Source organism: Dipodomys spectabilis, unplaced genomic scaffold (assembly GCF_019054845.1).
Source record: "Dipodomys spectabilis isolate Male_0828 unplaced genomic scaffold, ASM1905484v1 ptg000158l, whole genome shotgun sequence".
Lineage (NCBI taxonomy): Eukaryota > Metazoa > Chordata > Mammalia > Rodentia > Heteromyidae > Dipodomys > Dipodomys spectabilis.
Window position 1 is genome coordinate 7,871,517 of NW_024870835.1, and position 19,144 is coordinate 7,890,660.

A 19,144-nucleotide genomic window follows, 5' to 3' on the forward strand; every position below is an offset into this window, starting at 1 on the left:
GCTCAAGGCTAGTACCCTACCACTTCAGCCATAGTGTCACTATGATTCTGTGATTAATTAGAGATAAGAGTCTCATGAGCTTTCATGCCTGGGCTGGCTTTGAACTGCAATCATCATATGTCAGCCTCCCAAGTAGCGAGGATTACAGGCTTGAGCCACTAGTGCCCGGAATTTTCTTCTTTTCATTTTTAGTAAAGGAGCAAACTATTACCTTATGTCTTGAACCTTGAAATGGAGATCTAAAGCATCATTATCAAAATATCTACCCCCTCTCCTGCCCTTCCAAGGTAGCCCTTGGACTGAGGTCTTGCTACTCTGCCTTTCTGAAAGTAAGACTTGTAGCTCTGAATGACCACACGCTGCTTGTTCTTTGAGACAGTATCTTGTTAACTTTTTGCTAGGCTGGCCTTGAACTATGATCCTTCTAGCTTTGCCTCACAAGTAATTAAGATTATAGACATGAGCTTCCATGCCTGACTTCTCAGTATTTACTCTTTCATAATTTTTTAAATATTAATACCAACACATGAATTTGTTACTATTATCTGGGAAGTTTAGAGGAAAAACATGTTCGTCCATCCTCTGTTACAGGAAACCAAAGTCTTGTTTTTTTTTAATTTTTTATTTTATTTAATTTTTTTTTTGTGAACATACTGTACAGAGGGGTTATAATTACATGGGCCCAAAGTCTTTTGTTGACATGTATCTTTAAGCTTTTATCTCTTAAAAACTAACTTTCCCTGAAAAGTTTGCTTGAATCTCCAAAGGAATAGTGAAGTATAACATTAGTTATCCATCAGTTCAGCAGTCATTTACTGAGTTCCATATGTGAGAATTGTGGAAAAGAGATAAAGAAGATAATGAGAGCTATACCTATATAAGTATGCTTAATGAACTATTAGTGCTTTACTAGACCAATAGGCACAATTATTACTGACTACAGGTATCATTTGAAAGATAATAAGACCCTTTGAAAAAAGTCACATAGCTACATCTGGTCTGACTCAATATTTTTAAGCCTACGGTGATGCATTGCAGTGATGTTGATACCCAAATTTTCCTAAGTTCTGAGTACTGGCTAGTAGAATTTTCACTGGTTTGTACTTTTCAAAGCCCTTAGCTGGACCCTATTTGATCATTTATTTCTCTAGCTCTCTACAGGCAGCATCATCCGCAGGGGATAGACACTCAATATTCTTTTGTCATAACCAAGTTATCAGCAGAGTGGCGGCTTATTTGGTTGTAGGATTTCTGTGCTTACATAGAAGCTCATCCTGTCCTCATTTTCCCTACAGAATGTTTCAGAATTGATAGACAAGTGCTCCTAGGCAACTTAGAAAGCACCAGCCAACACCTTTTAGGTTCTATAAAGTCGGCTTAGATTTATTTCAGTTATTATTAAAACCATTTGCTGGTGATAAAGGGCATTTTTTCTGGGACAGTAATTCCCAGCTATTCCACAGAAAAGTACAGCTTAATCTAAGTCATGGTTGGTAATGTGTGAGTGTATCTAGATTTCTAGAGGGTTTGGTTCCAGTATATCCCTTCTCCACAGTGAAGTGTAATTTCATCTGCCCTTTGTCCTATTTCCTTAAGAGGAAATGCTCCTGCCTTTCTTTGGACTATGCACATTTCTTGCTTCAGAGTTATCTTTAGTATTTAAAAGATGGAGGCTGTATGTATTTATGGTTGATGCAAAATTTTAATGTTTTTCTTCTGCTCTTCTTCAAAATAAATTAAGTAGAGCCTTTTGCAGTATTTTGCGGTTGGAAAGTGATGGTACAGAATTATGCTGTTTATGTGAAACTTCCTTGAATCATCCTTGAAACATCCACGATCCCACTGGAGATTCCGGGTCTTACTGTTAATACTTCTTATCTTTCTAATGCCTGTAAGTGTAATACTTGAAAATCAGCTTAGATTGAAGTGAACCACATGTTTTATTGGCTCAGTAAAACATCCCCAGCTAGCTAGCTATAAAGGTCAGAACAAAAATTGCAGTCTGACTCTTCAAAATACTTTAAAATGATTAAAAACTGGTTCAATAATAAGTAAGGAAAGTAGAGTGACATGTTGAAGGGTAACAGATGTGGAGTAGCTAACAGCAACAGGAATCTGAGGAGCAACCTGTGCACAGCTATCAGTGTAATGGGAACTACACACTGGAATGTAAGATCGCCCTGTTATCTGCTGAGGCTTTCAGGCTGTTGGGTAAACAGGGAGGCCCAGTGCTCAGGAGAGTCTGCTGTCTTGTTCTGTTTGGGCTGCTATAACAAAACAGTGTGGTTTGTAAACAGCTGAAAAATTTCACAGTTCAGGAGACTGGAAAGTCTACAACCAAAGTGCTGGCAGAACCAAAGTGCTGGTGGAAGTTTACACCACCATTTCAGCATCTAGTGAGAGTTCACTTCTAGCTACCGGGTTCATAGATGTCATGATCTTGAATACCCCCATGACAAAAGGAAGCTCTCTAGCTTCTCAATCTCTCTCTCTCTCTGTCTCTGTCTGTCTCTGTCTCTCTGTCTCTCTGTGTCTCTGTCTCTCTGTCTATCTGCTGATACTGGGGCTTGAACTCAGGGCTAGAGTATTCTTCCTTAGATTTTTTTTTTTTTTGCTCAAGGCTGGTGTTCTACCACTTGAGCTATAGCTCCACTTCTAGCATTTTGCTGGATATTTAGGCCTGGGTTGGCTTTGAACTATGATCTCTTCAGATATCAGCCTCCTGAGTAGCTAGGATTAGAAGGGAAAGCCACTGGTCTCTGGTCTTGGGCGAAGGGAGCCCTTAATAAAAACACTGTGATCCTATTTAGAGAACCCCTTCTCAATATTAGTATATTTGTAAGGTTTCAATAGTAGAATCTGGGGAGGACACAAATTGTCAGACTGCAGCAAGAACTAAACTGATTACTAGAATGGTGAGAGACTAAGAATTAAGCTAAAAGACCATTGGAGCAATTCTCTCATGCAGTGCCATGGTAGAAAAATTCTGAAGACACTTTGTCAAAGTGTCTTAAAAACATTGATAGTATTTTTGCTCTGATCAATTAACTGAATTTTCAAGAAAATACATTAGGAAGATAAACACAAATACATGAAAAGATTAATATACTATTAAGATTTTAGTCACATTTTTCATTTATAGTAATCAAAAATTGGAAATCTAATTACTTGCAAAGGATTAATATGGTAAATAAAGGCACAAACTGTATTTATCAATACCATAGACCATAGTTATCTATAACAATGGTATAGATAATAAAGACCATGTTTTTAAGAAAATACATTTTTCATGTTTAATGAAACAGGAAAACATGTCTGTTACTTTCAATACTATATAATATTATAATGTATCATAGTTTGGTTTTTAAATTTTATAATACCTATAAGCACATTCTTCACTCATTCACAATGTTCTTATAGCTATATTATATCCTCTTAAGATGATATATTATTGTTGCCATACAAATGGAATAATCATTATGAAAATCAATGTCAGTTTATTAATTAGTTAAATATTGGCCTACTACATGAGCTAGAAAAGGTATTCCTAGGTACTTAGCAAAAAGAAATAACAAAAAATCACATGCAAATTAGTAAGGTATCTTTATCACTTAGTGAATAGCTAAACTATGGAATATGATGAGTAAAAATTACTTAGAAATAAAGAAGGAATTATTTATTTGCAAGATAATATGCCTGAATCTTTTTTTTTTTTTTTTTGGGTCCGGTTGTGGGGCCTGAACTCTGGGCCTGGGCACTGTCCTTCAGCTCTTCAGCTCAAGGCTAGCGCTCCACCACTTGAGCCACAGTGCCACTTCTGGCTTTTTTCTCTTTGCTTATGTGGTGCTGAGGAATTGAACCCAGGGCCTCATGCATGCAAGGCAAGCGCTCTACCACTGAGCCACCTTCCCAGCCCCATATGTCTGAATCTTAAATGTACTTTGCTAGTTGAAAGAAGCTAGATGTAAAAGGCTACATATGAAAGTGGAGATGTGGGTCAAGTGGTAGAACGCCAGTTCAAGCCCTACTACCAGCATTAAAAAGGCTACATATTATATAATACAATTCATATGACATTTTTGAAAAGCAAAACTATAAGAATGCAAAGTAAAAGTAGCTGCCATGAGTAGAGACAGTGTATGTGATTGACTCGAAAGGAATACTTTAGGGCTAAATACAAAAAAAAAACTGTATACAACTACTACTGATAGTAAAATTATATGGGTTAGAATTTCTGAGCTTGCATTGTGGTGTGCTGGGATTGAATAAATATACTAAATGCATAGTATGTAATAAGAACCTTTCTTTTCATTATTAGAGAAAGGTGGTTACATAACAAAAGGTAAAGGAAGGCTGTTCTAGGACTATGGTTAGAGGTATTAGTTTAAAATCACATACACACCCATACAGAGTGAGTGATAGAGGGAGAGAGAGAGGGAAGAGAGGAGAAGTAGTAGGAAGGGAAAAATAGACATAGAGAGAGAAGTTTGTGAGCAGGGGTTAATATACCTACCTTCACCACTCAAGAGTCCATTGTAACAGTGAGCTCACATAGAACTTGTCTAAATCCCATATTGTCATGGTATGAGTCAGTGTTCCTTGGAGAAGTGATTGATTGACGTCAGACCTGGGGCAAAGCAAATGCAAGATGAACCTGGAACTTTTTGTGACAGAAAATAAAATGTTAGAAAAGCAAGAGAAAAAAGAAAGAATGAAAGGAAGAAAGAATGGAAAGAAAAGCAAAAGAAAGAAAAAGAGAATAGGAGCCTGTCAAAAGAACACAGGAGCCAATCTGAAAGACTGCCCAAGGGCCAAGGGGAAACAAAATGAATATGATTGAACTAGATTCATGGAATCAGGTAAATACCTATGGGTCTATACTGATATAAATAACTGAATAAATAGGAAAGAATGAACAGCCTTTCTCAATAGAATGTTTTAATTAATAAGGAGTTTGATTAATTAATGGAGTGAGGATATAGAAAAATGATATAGAATGCCAGGGTGAAAATTGCTTCAAGCAAAATCTACCAATAGATGTTAAAGTTAATGGGGGAAAGTTTGAGAAAGAAAGAATTTTTTTTGGGGGGGTCCAGTCGTGGGGCCTGAACTCTGGGCTTGGGCGCTGTCCCTCAGCTCTTCAGCTCAAGGCTAATGCTCTACCACTTGAGCCACAGCACCACTTCTGGCTTTTTTCTTTTTGCTTATGTGGTGCTGAGGAATTGAACCCAGGGCCTCAGGCATGCAAGGCAAGCGCTCTACCACTGAGCCACCTTCCCAGCCCCCGAAAGGATATTTTTCTCCATCTCAAGGTATGTTCTGAAAAATTTTATTGGAGGATTATGAAGAGGAAAAATAGTTTACAGTGGAAAACCCAACAGACATTATTTTAGGTAAGTGATCCAACTTAACATTTCTAGTAATAAGTGATGTCAACACTGTGTTGCTCCCAGTTGACATTCTGAAAAGAGACATTACTTCTTGCAGTTATTAGCCAAAATGAAATAGCACAAAACCAAACAAAACCCTCTGTATCTAGACATGACAAAACATTAGGGTATTTAAAGGGTATTTAACAAAATAGCTGAACAGTGCTTTTCACATATCTCAAGGTCATGATGGACAAAGAAATACTGAGACACTGCAATAGAATGGAAACAAATGAGACATGACAATTGATGTAATATGAGATCTTTGACTGGATTTTAGAATAGAAAAAGACTATGAGTAAAGGGGTAGCTTAATTATCCCAGTACTGAACTAATATTAAATCACTAGCTTTGGTAATTCTGTTGTGCTAAGTGTTGTCATTAGTGGGAGCTGGTGAAGAGTTGTGGTAGGCAAGATTCTTTACCCATCTTTCCAGAGATGTTTATGTCTTCATGTGTTGATCAAATGGCCATCTCTCAAACGAAACTTCTTAGCTTAAATCCCAGCCCATTTACTTACAAGCTATGTGACTTAAGTAAGATAATCTATCTCTTCCTACCTTAATTTACATTCTACTATAAAGTTTGATTATTCGTGATATAAACTCCAAAGGTGTACAGTTTTGTAAGGGGGATAAAATGAAACCGTTTATCTTAAGTACTTGGAACAACGTCTTTATAAAGTAAAACCTTAATAATAATTAGCTTTTCTATTATTATTACATTTTATTTAAAGATATGTGTGTATATATATGTGTGTGTGAGAGAGAGAGGGAAGGAGGGAGGAGGGAGAGAGAATGAATACCGGGGCTTGAACTCGGGGCCTCAAGCTTTGCTTTTTCTCTTGAGGTTGAATTGAGCCACACCTCTACTTCAGGCTTTTTGGCTGGTTAATTGGAGATAAATCTCTTGGACTTTTCTGCCCAAGCTGGCTTTGAGCCATGATCCTCAGATCATAGCCTCCTGAGTTGCTGGGATTACAGGCGTGAGCCACCAGCGCCCGGCTAATATTTACATTCTAAATACAATTTATTACATTGTAATCATCTTTGTATTTACTTACCAATACAGTAAATGTTACTCTTGGTAATAAAGAGATGTGTACAACCTCACTTAATAGGTACATACCCTATTCCATTATTTGAATCCATTATTCATGCAGCCATTTTTCTGTGTCTGTATAATATTATAGTCCAAAGGAGATGGGACTTTTTTTTTTTGTTGGTCATGGGGCTTGAACTCTGGGTCTGGACACTGTCCCTGAGCTCTTAAGCTCAAGGCAAGCACTCTACCACTGAGCCACCTTCCCAGCCCTGAGATGGGACTTTTCTAGATACTAGGATTCCCTGGGTCTAGTACAATGCTACCACAAAGTAGGTACCTAATAAACATGGATGAATTGAATGAATAAACATTGTTGATGTTGTTTCCAAGTTTTCATTATTATTTATATTTTTAGAACATTTCCCTTTACTTCTAGGAACTTTTGAAATTTCCCTGTGCAGTAATATGAAACCTAGTCATTTTTCAAGACCCAAAATGTAATTACCACACCGATGTATCTAAGGACATCCAGTCCTGCTGCTAAAGCAAAGAGGCATGGTTATATTTAAAATAATAACTTAAAATGTCTCTTTCATGAAATTGTTTTCAAAGAGTGTTTTACCGTGTGGGTACGTTTGAACAAAAATTGCTCAAATTAACTCCAAGTACAATGATACACATGATGTTTTGATTAGACATATGAAATTCATTTAGTCAAAAGAGACTTGGAGTAGGAAAAATGCAACTTGGTAAGAAAAAAACCCCTTCCCATTACTGTAATGATGGAGTCATTTCCCAAGACCTAATCACATACACATTTAGAAGAAAGCATTTTATATTCCTTCTAATAGCCACATCTGGTGACTTTCTGCCTATTCCAAAACAGTTTCATTCTGCTTTCAAAATTCCATTTCGTGTTATATGAATCTGTAAAGTTGCTCATGGAGATTTAGGGAACTTGGAAGTATTTCAACTTGAAAAGTATGCTACTATTACCTGATTCCTGGAAAAAAAAATAGCAATGAATGGAAAGCTAGGATGATTGAGGCTGGGAGAGGCACTTTACATGTTGTCGTGGTGGGGTAAATACCTCAGGGATTTCTTTAAGGAGTGACAAGCTAAGCCAGCAGAACTTACTGACTAGAAGAAAGACAGATGGACTATCTATCCTGAAGATAAGGATTGCCCACACAAGGGGGACAGCTAGACTCCAGCTAAGAATAGATCCATTGAGAATGTGTCATAATAGTGTACTTCCAGATAGACTCTGTGTGTGTCAATGTGTGTGTGTGTGTATATGTGTGTGCCTGTTTAATCACTAAACTGAAATTTCAGCCATGTAGTCTAAACTAGTTCTCTACAGACAATATTCTATCAACTTCTGACTTGAGGATCAACTTTTTATGTTTGTGTGTGTTTTGGTCCTGGGGCTTGAAATCAGGCTTTGGTCACTGTCCCTGAGCTCTTCTTTGCTCCAGTCTAGCGCTCTGTCACTTGAGCCACAGCAATACTTCAGGTTGTGTGTGTGTGTGTGTGTGTGTGTGTGTGTGTGTGTGTGTGGTTAATTGGAGATAAAAGTCTTATAAACTTTCTTGCCCAGTCTGGCCTGGAACTGTGATACTCAGATTTCCACTTCCTACATAGGTAGAATTACAGGTGTGAGCTACCAGCACCCAATTTAGACCAACTTTTAAAAAATTTTTATTTTATTTTATTTTGTCTGTTGTGGGGCTAGATCTTAGGGCCTGGGTGCTGTTCCTGAGGTTTTTTTTGCTCAAGGCTAGCCCTCTACCATTTTGGCCACAGCTCCACTTCAGTTTGTGGGTGGTTAATTGGAGTTAAAAGTCTCCTAGACTTTCCTGCCTGCGTTGGCTTCAAACCTTGATTCTCAGATTTCAGCCTCCTAAGTAGCTAGGATAACAGTGTGAGCCACAGCGCTGAGCTTAAATGTTTGTTTTTATTCTCTGTGAAAGCAATAATCTCTGAATAACTTATTGCTACCAAAACTGAGGATTTGATAAGAGACTCTGGAGACCATGTATGTCAGACAATTAGCTAGAAGAAGCATTGCATTGGTATTGTGGCCTAACATCTACTCATATCCTAAGTGAATGACAGAGTAGTGGAATGTAATGTTTCTTCTCCTTCACCTTGTCCTTGTTTCATTTGTCTCTTAGTTTTGTCTTCTACTTCTTTCTCCTCTTCCCTTAATATTCTCTACTCCCTTCTCCCTCCCCCAACTACCTTCGTCTTTCTTTCCTTAGTTTTTGTTTCTTCTCACTCAAACAATTTTTACCTTCCCACAGAACTTAGTAGTTGTGAATTTGAGGTTTATTATTTGTAATTCTTAAATTTTTTATTGTTATTATAAAGGTGATGTTCAGAGGGGTTACAGTTACCTAAGTTAGGTATAGAGTACATTTCTTTTTGGATAATATCACCCCTTCCCCTGCTGTCTTCCAATTTTTCCCTCCTGTCCCCACCCACAGGTTGTATAGTTCATTTTCTTTTTTTTTTTAATTGTGAAAATACTGTATAGAGGGGCTACAATCACATGAGCAAGGAAATGAGTACATTTCTTATCAAGCATTGTTGCCTCCTCCTTTGTTTCCCCTACCATCCCTGCCCTCCCATCTCCACAACTACATTCTCCCCTCCCCCCTGCTACCCCCGCTTAAATTGTAAAGCTCATTTTTCAACATAGCATCTTGTACATCTCATTGTTGCAATGGATCAGCCTGTATCCCTATTTAAACAACTTGCGTATAGTTCATTTTCAACATAGTCAAGTAGGGTTTGTTTACCATTTGTCCCTTCATTTCTGTGTCCCCCATTACACTCCCAAAGACAGATAAAGGAACAAACAAGATAAAAAGAGAAGAAAAAATGGTAACAAAGAAAAAGACCTTTTGTTTCCATTTCCTGGAGTTGTGATTCTTTTTTTTTTGTTTGTTTGTTTTTTGTTTTTGTCAGTTGTGGGGCCTGAACTCTGGGCCTGGGTGCTGTCCCTCAGCTCTTCAGCTCAAGGCTAGCGCTCTACCACTTAAGCCAAAGCGTCACTTCTGGCTTTTTCTGCTTATGTGGTGCTGAGGAATTGAACTCAGGGCCTCATGCATGCAAGGCAAGTGCTCTACCACTGAGCCACCTTCCCAGCCCTGGAGTTGTGATTCTTTAAATAGTTTGAGAATGTTTATTTTTCTAAGGACAAAATTGTGTTCCACTTTTTCTGAACTAAGTTCCATTATTTAGTAGAAAGCACTGAACAGAGTCTGACCTAACAAGTCTTAACAAATCTTCTTCTTCTTCTTGTTCTCCTCCTCCTCCTCCTCCTCCTTCTTCTTTCCTTTTAAGTTGTGAGGCTTGAACACAGGGCCTGGGCACTATCCCTGAGCTCTTTTGCTCAAGGCTAGTGTTCTACCACTTTGAGTCACAGTTCTACTTCTGGCTTTTGAGTGGTTAATTGGAGGTAAGAGTCTCATGGACACTTGTCTGCCTGAGCTGGCTTTGAACTGCTGTCCTCAGATCTCAGCCTCCCGAGTTGCTAAGATTATAGATGTGAACCACCAATATCCAGCTAGAATTTTTTTGATAAAATTTTTCTCTTTATACTAGTCAACCTTGAAGGAAGAAAGATTTCTTGTTTTCCTAAAATTGTTCATGATAAGATGCTGATGCTGCTCTCTCAGAAATGTTCATTTTCTAGCTTTCTGTTTCAGTGGATTTTTTTAATAGACCAATTCTTTCTATGTCTTTTAAATTCCCTCCTCTCCCCTTCCCTTCCCTTTTCTCCCTCCCCTTCTCCCTCCCTCTCTCCTTCCCCTTGCCCCTCCCTCCTCATTTCCCCTTTCTCTCCCTCTCCTTTTTCCTCTTTCTCCCTCCCTCACACCATCTCCCCCTCCTTCTCCCTCTTCCTCACTCCCTCTCTCTCTTCCCATCCTCCCCTCACTCCCCTCACTCCCCCCTCCACTCTCCCTTTCTCCCTCTTTCTGACTTACTTTCTCTCCCCTTTTCTCCCTTCTTCTTCTTTCCTCTCCCTTTCTCTTCTCTCTCTTCTCTCCTCTGTGGTCCTGGGAATGGAAGCAGGATTTAGCATGTACTGGGCAGGCACTGTACTTCAGAGCATCCCCAGTTAAGCAGTTAAGTTTGTATTTATTTATGTGGGCCTTAGAAAATAGAGCAAATGGGCAAATGATACGTGAAATTCTAGAAGGTAGCTGGGAGGCTGTCTCTTCCACAGTGCTGCAGCCTTATGGACAGAGCATGCATGGTGGAGCCTGACACTGGGTATCCGGACAAAGCACGTCTACCCTCTTAGCTTCTATTTCCTCATTTCTTAGGTGACCTAGATAGCTGAGTCTGCAACCACCGTTCATTTTTGCATAGGATAGTCTAGAACAAAAAAGAACAAATGCTTAACAAACATGTGTTTTTAGGTTTGGATGCAAAGCTGAATCAAGAGGGATGTGTGTGTGTGTGTGTGTGAGCGCGTGCGCGTGCACGGGTGCGTAAGGACAAAAATGCAATACATTCTCTTTTGGCCAAGTGGTCAGTATGCCTTGTACTTGGTATTTATGTTTGTATTACCTAGAGCATACAGAAAGCTCTCAGCAACCACATGTGGCGGTACATGCCTGTAATCCTAGCGACATGGGAGGTAAAGACAGGAGGATCATGGTTCCAGGCCAGTCCAAACAAAAAATTTAGTGAATTTCTATCTTAAAAACAAGCTGGGTATAGTGGCATACAACTGTGGTCCTAGCCACTGGGAGGCGAAGACAGGAAGATCACAGTCTGAGGTAGTCTGAGGCAAAGTTAGCGTGAGATGCTATAGGGGCCAGAGACTAAAAGCAAAAGGGCTGGAGTAGAGCTACTGTGGTCAAGTGCCTGTCTAGCAAACACAAGGCCCTGAGTTCAATCACTAGTACTGAAAAACAAGTAAAAATCCCCCAAACAAATACCCCAAATGAATAAATAAATAGGTCTGAGCAATAGGAAACATTTATAAATCATTTGTCCCACTTGTGAAAGCTCCGTAGTATTTTGAACAACTCCAGTGAAGTACATGGGCACTTGGATCGGTAACAGCGATGATCCAGTCACTGTGAGATCTTGGTATGTTACCTGCTTCACTAAATCTATTTTCTTAATTGAAAGACAGAGGGATGATTCCTGCCTGAAGGATTGTGGGTAGTGAGATGACATGGGAGAAATAGCCTTGTACAGTGTCTAGTAGAACCTAGGAGGCACTTTCAAGAAGTATTAACTCTTTTCCTATTGCCAGACATTTTCTTCAAGGTTTTATCTGTTGCAATTTGTCTTTCTCAGCATTGGATAGAGTGCTCAAACAGAGACAGAACTGAGAAAATGGATATTTTTATGAATGAAGTGTTATAAGGTATTTCCAGTATTGTTGAAACAGAAAGCAGAGATGAAAGACAGCACGGAGCACAGATTAAAACTGTGGGTGGCCGGTCTTCAAGGAAACCAAGAAAATGAAGAGCAGCCAACTTTCCTCTTGATTGTCCATAGAAGGGAGTACATGGCATGACAACATATCTCTAGTATCTGGAAGCGTGAAGAACTTCCGAGTTCCTGGCAGCTAGGCTGTGAGTAGAATCTGAGCCTATTTACTGGAGTTTCTTTACCCAGCTTTAAAAGGGGAATGGCAGTTAGATAGGATAATGAAGGCAATGAGCGGAAGGTCTGGGGGGCTACAGTTTGCACAGATTTCTTGCATGTTTACCAAGTTTGCTTCATATGTCAAGAACGCAGGGTCACCATTGCTTTATGTCCAAGCCACTTCTCAAACTGTCTGCAATGGGCCGCCTTTGAGGGATGCAGCAATGTTCTCCCTGTGAAACCAAGAGGTGGCTTGCTTATTACTATAAAATGGCGAGTCTCCCAAGTCCAGTGCTCCTTTCTTGTGCACAGGCATGCAAGTAGGACTTTCCAAGTCCATGTAGGACTTTCAAACATCTCCAGAGTGATTTTAGCCACATTCCCTTAGAAGTCTTTTGTGACATAAATGTCACAATATGTCCTTTCTAGGACAATTGCTTTCTAGTTTATATAAAATTAAAAAAAGAAGAAAAAGAATTAAATAATGCATGATTACATCTTTTTTCCTTTTGTGGCATTTGTGGGTATTTAGAAAATGGATCATACATTAAATCAGAACAAGTCCATGTAGGACTTGGAAAGTAATCTGAAGTGGGCTAAGTGTCAGGTAGTTTGTGTTGTTTGCTGTGCTGTGAACAAAAAAACTTCTTTGCCATTGAACCAGAAATCCTACGTCTCCTGCAAGCATCTCTGAAACCGTAACAGGACAACTTATTGAACTGTAGAAAGCTTAAAATCCATTTCCAGACTTAAGACCTTAGTAAAGAAATACAGAAGTTTACAGAAATGTTTGGAAAACTTTGGGTCTTTCATCAAAGCACTGTTTTTTGCTCTACCCTCCATGAAGTTGCTCATCCATCTTTAAAATTCATCAATGAGCTCTAAGGTTCTAGCAATGCTATTGAATACCTGGACTCCTTAACTTTGATTACTAAAGTCATTAAACTTCTTGAATTCTTTGCCAGGCACAGGATGCTGTTAAAACACTGAGGGCTTGTGCTTCATACCAGATTCCTGGGGTCTTGGAAGAGGCATTTAACTATTCTTGCCTCTAAGCTTCACTTCAATGAGCTCAGTTTTCAAACATCTCCAGAGTGATTTTAGCCACATTCCCTTAGAAGTCTTTTGTGACATAAATGTCACAATATGTCCTTTCTAGGACAATTGCTTTCTAGTTTATATAAAATTAAAAAAAGAAGAAAAAGAATTAAATAATGCATGATTACATCTTTTTTCCTTTTGTGGCCTTTGTGGGTATTTAGAAAATGGATCATACATTAAATCAGAACAAACAATTTTGAAGTTCATCGTTACTTTTTTTTCCCTCATGGTTAAAAATTATTTGCCAGGATTCTCAACCTTGCATGCTGGTTTCTTCAAGGGAAATAGGGAAAATCCCTACCACGATGGACTTAAGATTTTCCTTCCACTTTGCTAACCCATACACGTCTTTTCTTTTTCTTTTTCTGCCAGAGAGTTCCATTAGTACCAACGGGCAGGCATTGTGTTGAGTGGATTCAACAGCTGAGTACATTGGAATGATTAGATGATGAGACAATTTCTAAATGATGATTTAGCAATCATCATTTTTGTATACCCAGAATTACTCTCAATAGCTTGAACAGTCTGTCAACATCAGTCCAACAGAACATGTACTTCCAAGAATGTTACTTCATAAGAGATGTCATCAAAGATGCTTCTCCAAAGATCCTTACATATGTCGTGCGTTGCCATTCAACTCTTTCTTGTTGTTGTTGTTGGTCATGGGGCTTGAACTCTGGGCCTGGGCACTGTCCCTCAGCTCTTCAGCTCAAGGCTAGTGCTCTACCACTTGAGCCACAACACCACTTCTGACTTTTTCTGCTTTTGTGGTGCTGAGAAATTGAACCCAGGGCCTCATGCATGCAAGGCAAGCGCTCTACCACTGAGCCACCTTCCTAGCCCTCCATTCAACTCTTAATTGATCCATTCCTATTGATGGAATATTCTTGCAATTAGAAAAAGCTAATCTTAAAAGTGAAAAAGGAGTATCTACATATGGTCTCTTTGAATTGGCTTCCCCCCACTCCTTCATGATCTGATAGAGAATTACTGAAAGCATACTCTATCCTTTTCCTTTTCTCTGGAACTTTTCTAGCCATGCAGCCAATAACAGGTCAGGATTTTTCTTCTTGACTTCCTTCATAATTGATTTGTCAGTTAACAGATATGTTTGGGGCTTCTGTAAACAGCTGAGATGTACTTGTCTAGTTTAATATAATAAGCATGTGGCTGTCTATCACATATTCCTCCTTTTATTTCTTAGTGACTCTTCTCTAACATAGGCTTTACTGTGTTGGGATGAAGTTAATTTCAGGATGGGAATTATGTGAAAGTTGCCTTGAATAGGCTCCAAGAGATTATTAATACTCTGCTTAATTAATGTACTTAGCAGTAAAGTTAGTAGTCATATTTCTGTTTTTATCCCCTAGGGTATTTTTTTTTCTGTTTGGTTTTATTTTTTATTTGATTTTTGTTTTTGGTGCTGGGTCTGGGGCTTGGACTCAGGGACTGGGTGCTGTCCCTGAGGTTTTTTGTTTTGTTTTGCTTTGTTTTTTGGGTCCGGTCGTGGGGCCTGAACTCTGGGCCTGGGTGCTATCCCTCAGCTCTTCAGCTCAAGGCTAGCGCTTTTCCACTTGAGCCACAGTGCCACTTCTGGCTTTTTTCTTTTTTCTTATGTGGTGCTGAGGAATCAAACCCAGAGCCTCATGCATGCAAGGCAAGCGCTCTACCACTAAGCCACCTTCCCAGCCCCTGTCCCTGAGTTTTTATGATCAAGGCTAGTGCTCTAGCCTTGAACCACAGCCCCACTTCAGGCTTTTTGCTGCTTAATTGGTATCTGAGTATTACAGATTTTCCTGTGAAGCTGGCTTTGAACCAGAGGTCTGGATCCTCAGATCTCAGCCTTCTGAGTTGCTAGAATTACAGGTGTGATTCACCTGCACCATGAATTTTATTTCTACTCTTAAAAGCAACTACTTGGCAGTTATTAAAAGCAACAGTCTTAAATATTGTAGTTATCAATTTAATGACCATTAAAACTTGGTATTTAGCCTATAAATCTTGTGTGGGCAAACTTTAATAGCTTAAATGACATTAGGAAAATGATGTTGTAGTATAATTTTAATAATATGAAAATATAACCAAATACAACAGGTTTTTGCATCTTGATGGATGCAAAGCCAAACCAAGCACTGCCAAGAAGAACAAGAGTGAAAAATTCATTACCTGCAGCAGGTCATAAATATGAATGAATATGAATAAATGAATGTCAGGGGAGCATACCGATATTCTTCTTCCAAATATGCCTTCCTGAACTTTGGAGCTGTAGGGAGGTTTTTTTTTTTTTGTTGGTTGTGGGGCTTAAACTCGGCCTGGGCGCTGTCCCTCAGCTCTTCGGCTCAAGGCTAGCGCTCTACCGCTTGAGCCACAGTGTGTGTGTGGATTTTTATCAAGGGAGTCTATGCATAGTCACATATGAAATCACTTGAAAGGTAGGCACATTCATGAGCATGCTCAGTTTAAGGTCATAGTTTAAGAAGGAAAGATGGAAGATACATTTTGGGCCTGCTTAGCTTAAGGTCATCAAACACATGTTTGGAAAGTTCAAATGGGGGACAGAAATACTTTTGAGCACGTCCAGTTTGCCTCATAAAGATAGTGGGCAGATGTGCCTCTTTACTTTCTCCAAAAAATATTAGCTGAGGGGCTGGGAAGGTGGCTCAGTGGTAGAGCACTTGCCTTGCATGCATGAGGCCCTGCGTTTGATTCCTTAGTACCACATATGCAGAAAAAGCTGGAAGTGACACTGTGGCTCAAGTGGTATAGCACTAGCCTTGAGCTGAAGAGCTAGAAGGACAGTGCCCAGGCCCAGAGTTCAGGCCTCACGACCAACAAAAATAAATAAACAAGTAAACAAATAAATATTAGCTGAAAAAGAAAAAGAAGAAGAAAAAAGAGGAGCCATTGAAGGTGTGTTACTAAAGCCATTGAAGGTGCTTGTGTCACATGGATCTAGCAAACTGATACTTATTGATAATGATTTTCACATTTCTTCTTTTGTTCATAGCCATTTTCTATTTTTTTCTATTGTTGTTACCAGAGTAGCTAGGATTGCAGGTGTGAGTCCCCCCAGAACTTCAGGTAATTGGTAGAGCTCTTTTGGGGTCCAGGAGCACTTTAGGACAGTGGATTTTTTTTGGCTATCCTCTCTTTATGAACCTTCAATATTCTATGATGTAGCATGGGGACAAAATGTCTTTCATTGTTTTGGGTCTCTGAAACTCTTATGCTGTGTACTTGGCTTGTGAAAGAATTGTATAGAAGCAGAGACTAAGCTGAGACCCACAAGATGGTATAGTGGTCCTACTTTTCTAGTGCATTTGGCTCATCCTCAAAAAGTAGACATAAAAGAATTGTAACTTGCTAGTAATTAAAGGCTAGTTTCTTGCACAAAAAAAAGCTTAAAAAAATAGCTTATGCAATGCAACCATCATGCTGAGATATCAAAGCGAATTCATTTTTGGTTCAACTGTGCCTGTTCATATGGCCACAGTGAGAAGAGGGTATACGACAGCAGAAATTAAAAGTTCAAAGAAGTTGAGAATGTTCAGTTGAACGGAAGTAGTCATTAAAGACCACTAGGAAAAAACCTACTAATTGTTTTTGATTTCCTGCCTTCCCTTTCTTCATCTTTAACTGCCACTCTTCAATTCTGAATGTTTATCATCCGGATATATTTACTAAAGGTAGAGAAATTCCTCCTTGTTGCCTTCATGGTAAAGGTTTTGTGTTACTTAGAAGTTAACAGTAACATCATTTTTGACTCAAGTTTAAGTAAGGCAAACATATGGATTAGATTTGGTTTCGAAATAAACATTGCTCTAAGGTCTGTCTGTGGTAGTGGTAGCTGGACAGTGGGGGTGGGGAAAAAATAGATTTCAGTTCTTTCTAACATCAAACCAAGTAGAAACATACTTAAATCACTCTGAACTCCAGATACACAGATGGTCTCATTCTGTGAACAATCTCCTCATGCCATCAGAGCCTACAACTCTTATGAAACTTGCCTCAATCTACCTCTTTCCTTCTGGCTTTCTATATATTAGATTTTAGAGCTATTAGTCTCTCAATCAAAATGTTTTCTTCAAATTAAATTTTGCTACTGTCTTTGGTTTCATGTTTGATCTAATGCATAGACTATGTGCATCAAATCATTGTGGGCATCAACACCATGTAAGATGCTTGCTAGAAATGCACTTAAGACTAGAGTTTAAGTCTACACAAGTAATGGAAAATTTGTATCTTCATAGGCAGAGCCCAGGAATCTACATTTTTAGCAAGATTCCTAAACACATTTAAATTTGGGATCCATTGCTCTAATCACTCAGGATTGACTAAAATATGGCTTTGTTAACTTGTTATATTGCTAGATTATTAGGATATGACATCCCAGGGATATATCTATCAGTAATAATTGTGGCACTGCTAAAGGTATGGATTTAATTAGGACCTGTTGATTACCTTCTTTCATTTCATTTTTTGAGACAGGGTCTTATTATGTAGCCCAGGCTGGTGTCAAGCTTGTCAGTCCTCTGTCTTACCTCCTAAGTACTGGGATTAAAGATGTCTGGCTGGATTTCTAAAAACATTATTTCATATGCAGATAGGTGACCCAGTAAACAATTCCAATCTCACAATAAAGAGGAAGAAACTAAAGCTCCTTTAAGACATTAACTTATTCCTTCAAGTTTACTAGTCAAGGAACTAGTCCTAGCAGAACTAGTGTTTAGACTGGATTTCTGATTTCCATAGTGTAGTATCAAGTCTACCACTGCTGTTGTTACTTCTTGGCACAGACCTTCTACAACCTTTGGAACTTCTAGGTTGATAAGTTTTTTGCCATTTGTAAGAATTTTCTTTTGACTGAGTTTGTGCTGGTGGGGGAATTTAGGGTGGGCCTCCTGGACAGCTCAGAAGGACCACTGTGATCACAGGGTTGGAATATTGAGACCCACCCCCCACTTTCTCTGAGAAGAGAGGTGGGCAGGGCCTGGAGATAAAGCTCTAGGAAAACTCTTGAACTTGAGCTGAGTTGATGAACGCAGAGGCACTAGGAGGGTCCAGAGGGCTCATGGAAGCTCTGTGTCTTCTCATCTCACGTCTTACCCTACATATCCCTTCCATTTGGCTGCTCCTGAATTGTATCATTTTTAATACACTGGTAAAAACAAGGAAAGTGGCTTCCTGAGTTTTGTGAGCCTTTCTAGTAAATTATGAAAACTGAAGAGGGAGCTGAGGAAGTCCTTGATTTATAAAGAATGGATCAGAAGGTGGTGCCAGGTGATAGGCCTACAGTGGAGCTGCATAGCTAAGCCATCTTGTGGGAAAGAATCAGGTATATATACTGAGCCTGATTCTCCTGTCTCTCCTTGCCAGGGTTCACAGCAGGAAGTAGGAGGATCAGCCCTTGCAGGTCAGCTTTCCAGGCTGTAGAGCAGGGCAGCAAGGAGAAGCGGATTAGGGGAGACAGACAAAAGCTAACATCCATACCTGAGACTGAACCTCTGCAAATGTTTCTAAAACCCCTGCAAGATTGTATCTAAAACAAAAAATAAAAAGCAAGAAAAGGGCTGGGAAGGTGGCTCAGTGGTAGAGCGCTTGCCTTGCATGCATGAGGCCCTGGGTTCGATTCCTCAGCACCACATAAACAAAAAGAAAAAAGCCGGAAGTGGCGCTGTGGTTCAAGTGGTAGAGCGCTAGCCTTGAGCTGAAGAGCTGAGGGACAGTGCCCAGGCCCAGAGTTCAGGCCCCAAACCGGACCCCCAAAAAAAGCACGAAAAAACCAAGAGGGCTTGTATGAGGTCCTGAGTTCAAATCTTAATACTAGCATACTCACCCAAAAAGAAAGAAACATAGATAAGAGTCTCATTTTTTATTCAAAGTATTCAGTAAGTTATTACTACAGCTCTGGTTTCCCTTGGACCCAGGCATATTTAGGACCAGCCTTATTT